General features: G+C 40.9%; 1 protein-coding gene across 1 annotated transcript in view; it reads right to left on the bottom strand.

Annotated features, from left to right (window-relative positions):
• The window catches only part of fut8a (fucosyltransferase 8a (alpha (1,6) fucosyltransferase)), a 69,906-nt gene extending 61,622 nt beyond the window's left edge, over positions 1-8,284 (bottom strand). Inside the window, exon 1 of the mRNA XM_079852683.1 lies at positions 8,130-8,284. The gene's annotated coding sequence lies outside the window, so the exon portion shown is untranslated. The remainder of the gene's footprint in view (positions 1-8,129) is intronic.
• Between the last annotated feature and the right edge of the window lie 553 nt (positions 8,285-8,837).

Below are 8,837 nucleotides of genomic sequence, written 5' to 3'. Positions count from 1 at the left end.
CCTATTTTCAGTTCAAAATGGCAAGATTCGACAAAAGTATATTCGTTTGTCTGATTATTTTTGTCATTCGTTTCACATTTATGACCTAAAAAAGCTGTCAAATATGAAATGTTTAGTTTAGCTACTTACATCTTATCTCGCACTTGGCCATAAACTGAAGCGTCGAGTCGCTCTGCTCAAATTCGCGCTCTGCAGCTTCTTGTGAACATAAAGCCCGCCTACTTTGATTTGATTGGTCATCTCAAATATTCTGACATTGACAGACCAATGAGACTCAAATTAACACACACACACACACACGTCACACACCCCTTTCTGACGTGCGCTCTGCCAGAGAATGTCTAATATGGCGAGAAGTTTCACTCTCACTACACTTCCGGCTTCTGAACTGGTTGCAGTTCCACTCTGATTCCATATGAGGACGCTCACAGGACGAGTGCAGAATGAATGGAGGTCAATGGCGGTATACCCCTCAAAATCCACTTTTCTCAGGATATAATTTTTTGTCTAGTAATTTGAATGTTGTATTCGAAAGGAGATGCAAAGAAATTACACATTGCTGGGTGTTAGATTTTTTAGAGTCACTTATTTGCTTTAAAAAGTCTTTCAAAATGTCAATGACGTCAGAATGCTAGCGTGTTATGGGCAACAACAACTCAACCTGTAAGAAATCAAAACGACATAAGTACTCGTTCATTCAACTTTCGACCTAAAATCCATGTTGAACTTGCAAAATCTACAATCAAACCTGAGATTTCTCAACGGCAATCGGGTGAAAGAGACAAATTTAGCCGTCTAGCCCCATTGACTCCCATTCATTTTGCACTCATGGCGATCGCCCCCAGTGGAACTCTGGTGGTACTACAACCAAAATTCGGTACAATAGGACTTAATAGGGAGTGGCAGGCTCTCCGTAGACGGGCTCTGGCTCTGCTCTGCACCGCTGCGGATTGAAGATGAAGAACGCGCTGAATCTGATTAAATAACAAAACTGAAGCGAACACTATTTCAGATAGCCCGTCGGGCAGGCCGGTTATGCATTTTGGTAGCCCGACTGGAAAACACAATAGCCCCGGGACGTCGGGCAGGCGATTTTGCGAGCCCTGTATATATATATATATATATATATAAAACACACGCAGTGACAATGCATGGCTCAATAATGTGTTTGTAATCTAAACAGATTAATCTTCTTTTCCATTTTGTCAGTATTCCTCTTGCCAGTCAAATCTCTTGACTACCCATAAAAGGTTAATCAGTTTAACAAATGTATTAAGGGCATATACCCAGCTATACAATTTTGCATCATCATATATCAATGTACACTTAATAAAATAAAGAGTCTTGCTGAACAAATACAGTAAAATCAATGTCCACTAAATCTTATAACGTATTCTGCGTGTGAAACCAAAGTATTGGCATGAGCGGCAATCTCACTCTTGATCCCAATTAAGACAACCTGTGCCTTTTCAACACAAAAGGGCTTGCCACAACACTATGAGGATTAGCGAAAAATTAAGTAGACAAATCCAATGATCAGATTATCTCTCCGAACAGGATCTTCTCTGCCTTACACGCCTCTCGCTGGCACAGGCTAATGCTACTCCATGGTGTCTAAACTGAAGTCGATAACCTGGCTCAAAGATGCCGCTCCACAAACAGTCGATTTCAAAGTGAATGAAAAAAGGGAAGTAGGAAATAGACATTGCAACAGAGAGATGAAAATGGGAGGTTAAAGAAAGGGCACTGTTACCAAACAATTCGTCACCTGCACGGTAAGGGAAAAGAAAGAGTCTGCCGGGCTCTACTTTTTCTTTGCTCTGCTCAAAAATGATGGAAGTGAAGAAAAGGACAGAACCCAGAATGTGACATATCTTCGCTGTCTCTCTGTCATCAGTGTCACATGAGGTTTACTCCTCTGGCTCTGTACTAAATTAGCATTCGACTCATCCTCTGACCTGTGCTACGCTACTAAAATCCACCGGCAGCTGATAAACACTGTGATCATAGCAATTGGCCAGCGGTTACATGGCCTTGCCTTGCAATAGTTTGTAAGGAATAACTGAAGCATTGGGACAAAACTGCAAGTAGCATGTTGACATGCAAGCTGATGCATGTGAAGTATAGCAGTATGAAAACTTTCGATGACAACCTGAGTTAGCTTTCTGGCTCAAACCCAGTTGCGGTTTTCTGCAGTTTTTGTTATGTGTAGGCGGCAGAGCCCACCTGAGCCGAACCCCTGGGCTAACAACTCTACTTAGTGGGTGAGGGGCAGCTGGGCTTCTAGCCAAAAGGTATAGCCGAGATTCGCACACAAAACCAACAAGCGAGTAACAACTTAGTGTTCAATTCACCCTATGTAAATAGCAATGGAGAGAAGCAAATATTTACTAGGGCTCCAAGTGCTAAGGTTCAAACAGGAGGGTCTGGAAAGGTCTTATCAGACATTCCCTATAATATTCCATAGTACATTTTGGTTTCAGCTGAGTGAGGAAGCAATTTTCAGAAGGCAGAAATGACAGAAAGAGGAAGAGAGAAAGAGACAAAGAGATAGCAAGAGAGGGGGGGTAGACTGGGACTTACAAAAGCACACTCAATACATTTGTGTCCTGCGAGGTTTGGACCATCTTCTTTTCTTCACACCCCAATGGCAGGAGACAGAATGGGACAAGCAGATATTCTGAGTCAGGATGGCATATAAACCAAGTGACTGTACGGAAGCAAGTGCTGATTTAACCTAAAGTGAATGTTCTGTGCATTACCCACCATGTCTCCTGCAACTGATAGACTGTATCATGTACTCTGAGAGTCCGTATGTTTGAAACTGTTAAAGGTGAAATCCAACCATGCCAAACCCCTTCAATCCTCTTATGGCAATCCCCCACCCTTGATTTGTGCATAAAAGGGATAATAACAATGACATACAGTCCAGCTCTGACAATCATCAGCCATAGCCATGCTTGAGCTTGACCCATCTCAACCTGATGACTCGGGTGGTAGCATTTAGTGGATGAGATGCCCTCACTCTGCAAATTGGGTTTGTTTAATAACGTTTTAATAGACATTCTATCTGCCCTCTGATCCTACCTCTGTTGCTTTTTATGCGGATCTCCATCCATCGCTGTGAGTACCGCAGAGATGCTTAATTGTCCCAGAGAAGCCGTTAGCATTCCACGAGGCATTAGGGATGCCATTGAGCATGCTCCAGTTGAGCTGAGACAGCAGTCTCACTCAGGTCAATGCTGAGCAATGCAGACTACAGGACTGGATGCCTCAAAAATGCTTCCATCATCCTTACCTCAGACATAACCCCCCTGGGTTTTTTAGCCTAAAGCCTATTTAGATAGAAAGCAAGGTGTAGAAAAACAGAGGGGTACAGCAAATCACTATTTTTTGACAGGATTTGTTTTACAAACAACATTTGAGTTACAATAAGTAGCAGATGACTGATTTGAATGGGAATGACATCTCTACTCACTCAGATGGGAGTCTGGACGTGGGCTTTAGAGAAGGTGCATGCATTATTGAAAAGATTTAGTTTTTGAAAAGGTACTTGAGCCAACAGCTGTTTCGTTTGCCAGAAATTTGGCAAAAGATCAAAATCCATAATGAAGGTGCAGTAGGTAGTGGAGTGAGATATTTTGTTTTACTTCAAAGTAAATGAGAAGAATCGTTGTGAAAAAAAAAAACATTGTATCCACAATCACAGGCATTTCTATCCAGGTGGGAAAGATTTCTCAGAGGACCACAAAGTTTGTGGGTAGGACATAACTCTGGTGGGACAAGGTGTGTTTGCTGGCACAGATGAAGAAGTAGGGTGAATAATGATAGCAAAAACCAAATACATTACATTCTCTTGTAATTCTGACAGTCACAGAGCGAGGACCTGCTGAAAAAGAACCTGGCTTCTGAGACGGTTAAAGTCTATTTCTGTTGCTAGTTTTCCCCCTTTTTCTTAATTTAAGTAACTGTGGCCTCATTGTCTGCATGCAGCTTAAGCAGAGGACAATTATTGTGCAAACTGCGTGCCTCTGGGTTCTCAACTCTAAACAAGGGTCTGAGTTCAGTTTATTGAGGACTATTCCGGAACCTTTGCAGAAGTGCATTTGCAAATTTACGTTTTTGCAAAAACATAATTTTTCTGCAGGGGTCAAACAAGGTCTGTTGTTGGTGTAATCCTGACCCTTCCTCTCCTTGTGTGTGGGCAAAGGCAGAGCAGTTCCCCTGCAGCTGCCAGAGCGATGCTCCACATTACAGTGTGGTATTTATAGCCGATGAAACAGCTCCTGTCGTTGGCCACTGTCATGTCTGATGGGCGCAAAAGCAGTCAGCTAAGAACCTACCAGCAAAACACACAACAAATGCACACACACTGACTTATACAATCTCCAAAGGGCTCTGAAGAATGACTCACAGTCTTCCTTGTCCTGGGAAAGAGAGAGTTAGTAAAGACAATGGCTGGAACGCTCTTCCTTGCAGCCCACTGCCGCAGAACTAGAATTGGGAAAGAGTGAGTACAAATGTTCATCATGTGGAAAGCTACATGGTCTGCCATTAGGATCCCTGCCAAAGATCTCATCCATGTGATTATCCCACCCCACCGCAGCTACTTGCTTCATCATCCATCTCATGCAAACACACACACCTGCACTTGTACACGCTAGTCCCTGCCGCCCAATCCCACACCTCTCTGCCGTTCCAATCAAAACCTATTGGGAGAGATTTTCCATCTCCTGCTCAGAGAGGCAAACTACACTATCATTAAAACTGATCAGAACCTCTTTATCCCTGCCCACTGCCCACATTGCTATGGAAACTCAGCCAAGAGTAGTCACCTGATATTGGCAGAATAGAAGAGATGAGCAAGGGGAGCGGGGGAGGGGAATGAGGTTTCCTTCACTTCAGTTTGATCCGTGATTTTGAGCTTTATTACACAGCCCCCATCCTGACCTTCACTTCACAGCATGGGGCGAATATATGTTAAAAAAAAGTAGCAAAGCCCTGCACTCTATTACTCCTCCATTCAATCTCAATAAAACAAGCATAAACCAGAACCGTCTTTCCCTGGGTTAATAATTCTTCTTCATAATTCATCCCAGGAGACAATTATCTATTTAGGGCATTATTAGATTTCTCAGTTCATTACTCAAATATGACAAATGTGACAAGACAGACATGCATGCAGATGATTTCCACTAGGCAAATTGTCCTGTTACATGATCATGTGACTATTGCGACATGTGCAGTCACCACATAAGTGTCATTCATTTAAGTAACACAAAACAAAACCTATGTGCAAAGGTAGCTTGGGATCAGGTTGGAAGGTGAAACTACACATTATGGAAATCCCATAACCACGCATTAGGTTTTCAAGTTAATGTTTCACAACCATAATTGTGTGAGCAGAGTGAGTCAGTGCTAAACATTCATGGAGCAAAAACTGCAATAAGACTCCAGAGGCCTATGACAAATAAATGCATATTTATTGTTCATTTGTGAGAGTTGTGATTGATTGAAGAGAACTGAGATTAAAAGCAAACTTTCAACAAGAGACATGATCACACGCTACTTAAAACTTAAATGAATGTAAAGGTTTATAAAATACTGGAGTAGAGATAACCTTCACTTCAGCAAGATAAGGCCACATCACACACTGACATATGAACTTTATAACAGCCAAATGTTTTCATCTAAATATGAACATGTGAACAGGTAGGCCTGCCCCCAAATAGTCGACTAGACATTAGTCGACAAGAAGAGGCTTAATCAACCAAAATTAGTCGGTTAGTCACAGAAAAGAAAAAACTTTTCCCGCGAGGGACAGATCGTTAACAACGGGTCCTTGTGGTAATTAAAGGATGTCGCACAGGAAATCCAAATGTTTGTCTATCATCCATCAACCTCAAATATGACTTATCATTTGAAACAAGTAAGTAGTAGCGACTACTCTGTTTGTGGATTTTTAAAAAGTAACTAATTCCCAGAAAAAGTCCCCTGGCTAAATGAAGCTCCCCTTAGGGAAGTTACAGGGACTGCCATTGGCCAAGGCAGCTCTAAGGACCCTGGCAAGTAAACATAGCAGAGTAGTGTCGAATTCATTCTCTCAGTTTGTCTGACTTTAAGGTTAAATGTGAAGGAGTGACTGCTACCTGACCCATAAAAATCGCTTTGGTTGGTGTAATCTAATATAGACAGGTTGTATTCAGTCAATATTTTTTTTATTTAAAATCAGATAACCACTTTTATGGTTACTTAACTAATAATTTTTTCCAGTTTATTTCTTTAAACATTGGAAAAGTGCTAGACTGAAACCTGGTATTTATAGAATAGCTATAAGCTATATTTACATATTTGTATGAAATGTAATGCTCATATTTTCGTGTTCTGCTGTACATCTGATCTAAGGCCAAATGCAATGCAAATCAACTGATAAAAGACAGATTCAGAAAACAGTTTAATTTTTTGATGAGGACCATCTGACTTTGGAGGAGAAACATCTCATCATCTCTAACCAGAAACCTAAGCTTGTGAAGGTATTAATTATCACAGCAGATTTAATTATATCATTAATTCCAAGTCAAGCGAAATAAGCTGCCTCAATGCAAAAAAAAAACACTATTAAAGATGTATGAATGTTGAGAGATTGCACACAAGTCCAAGTACTGTAGATGTAATAACGCACTTGACTATGAAAGCTTGTTATCGGTGTATGCTTGGAAAAGCAGGGACTGGGCAGAACATCTGTAGAACACATTGATTTTACAAGGCTCTTAAGTGAGGCAAATGTTTTCTGAGCATCGATTAAAACAGCAGATGACATGACGGGAGATAAAAACCACAGAGTAACCTTAAAAGAGTGAAGCCAAATTGTTATATGATGATAATTAATGGTGCCCATCATGTAGTTTGTCTAATGGGTGTGATAGTAGAAGTAAGGAAGAGCACTGGAGGAGATGCCTATGATGTAGAAATATGCTATCTAGGTAGACAGCTCACTTTCTCAAATTCAGATCCCAATGCAGTTTAGAAACATTACCTTAAAGCTAAAAAGAATAGTAAAAGGACTTGTGGGAACTGTGTTAGGAAAAACAATCATCATCATAATAAGTGGTTTGTATTGTTGTAATAATAACAGGCAGAGAAATATGTAAATGCCATCATCATATAGCCTACTCACATTCACACAAGTAATCCACATGATTCATGCATCTTTCCATTTTCTTCATGTACACTCTCATGAACACTCCATGAAGAGCTAAGACGGATGTTAAGGTTTATGGAAAATAATGTCATTCTGTTCCTCACACAATTGCTATCAACACAAAATATTGAGTCATGTAGACTACTTTTATGACACATTTATTCCAATTTTGAGGCTTGACATCCTCAGTCCCCATTCACAGTCTCTACATTCTGTGTGGGTGTGGGTGGTGGTGGTGGAGGGGGGTGTCATATAAGGAACAACATGAAGTTAAGTAAATTAAATTTTATTTTGTGCTGTTAGGCTACTTGTTAACTATTTCTTTAAACACCATCTGTAGTCCTCAGTAACACGCTGCCTTCTTCCTAGGGGTCTAAAAGTAAACACTACGATTTCTGCAGTGGCTTCACGTTAACTTGCCTTTCTCCTTTCTATCCACATAAACATGGACACGCTCCTGCTGCTGTGGTGTCTTCTGCTAAATGTCTGGCTAACGTACCGGACATTTAGGCTACGCTGCACCACTACAACAACCCTGATACAAACCATTTATTAATTTAATAATTTAGTCGGGTATATTAGTGTTGCAGATTCGTTTCCGCTATATGGTGTGGATTCGCTGAAAGTAGGCTTCCTATATTTGGCACAACAATCATTCGCAATCGTATTCACCTCTTCCTAGTACATAAACACATTTAATCATTGTGTCCGTGCTCGTAATGGCTACAAAATGACAGTCTGACCAGAGCATACTTCGGTATCACGCCGCGAAAACACAATGCGCTCGAGCTGCAAACCTGACCGTTATTTTTCCCGTTCAGCAGTCGAGGCAGCGCTAGCAACAGGCCGGGATGGAGCGAACTCGCCGGCGAGAAAAACACCGTTTTCCTAAACGAAATACGGTCGTATATAACGGCGACACACTTACCTTGATTTGGCACCGGTTACTTGTATCTCCACAGCGCGTATGTTTTAATGAAAGGGATGCTTGGCGAGTCGTGGCGGAAACAGGAACTGGGGAGACTGACTGCTGCTGTCTGAGTTCTCGCTGCTGGGCTCTTGAGGAGGCTGCTCGCTGTCACTGGGCTGAACTGCGCATGCGTGTGTCAGATCACCACGATGCAAGTGCTCCTCAGCAATGAATACAATTTCTTGAAACTCATTATTCATGGTTTTGCCAGCGTAATGATACTGATTTTCTGCGTGCAAATGTGACAAATAGTCATTTCACTAATGACACCGCAGACAAAGCAATTTATGTGGGATTGTATTAAAAAAGTAGGAAAGCCCACTATTATGCAAATATGACACACTCTCGGGGTAGTAGGCCTATACATATTAATAATACATATTTCTAATAAACGTCGTCCAGTCTAACATCAGGCTCGGAAGTCTAATGTTCAGTGTTTCTATTCTGAACATTGTATTTACATTGCATTCCTGTTTGTACTGTTTGTCCATGTTTATGGAATCTTTATATTCTTATAGCCTATTTACATTTAGACACTTCATGTTTTGCTCTCAGTTTTTTTAATTTTTTAATTTTCTCGACTCGATTTGTGATCATTATAACAACTGTACAAATACTTATTGATATGTTATAACATAAAACAAGGATTAAAGTGAAAGTAATGTG

This window comes from Squalius cephalus (genome assembly GCF_949319135.1).
Source record: "Squalius cephalus genome assembly, chromosome: 20".
Classification (NCBI taxonomy): domain Eukaryota; kingdom Metazoa; phylum Chordata; class Actinopteri; order Cypriniformes; family Leuciscidae; genus Squalius; species Squalius cephalus.
This window is presented reverse-complemented; position numbering and strand designations above follow the sequence as displayed.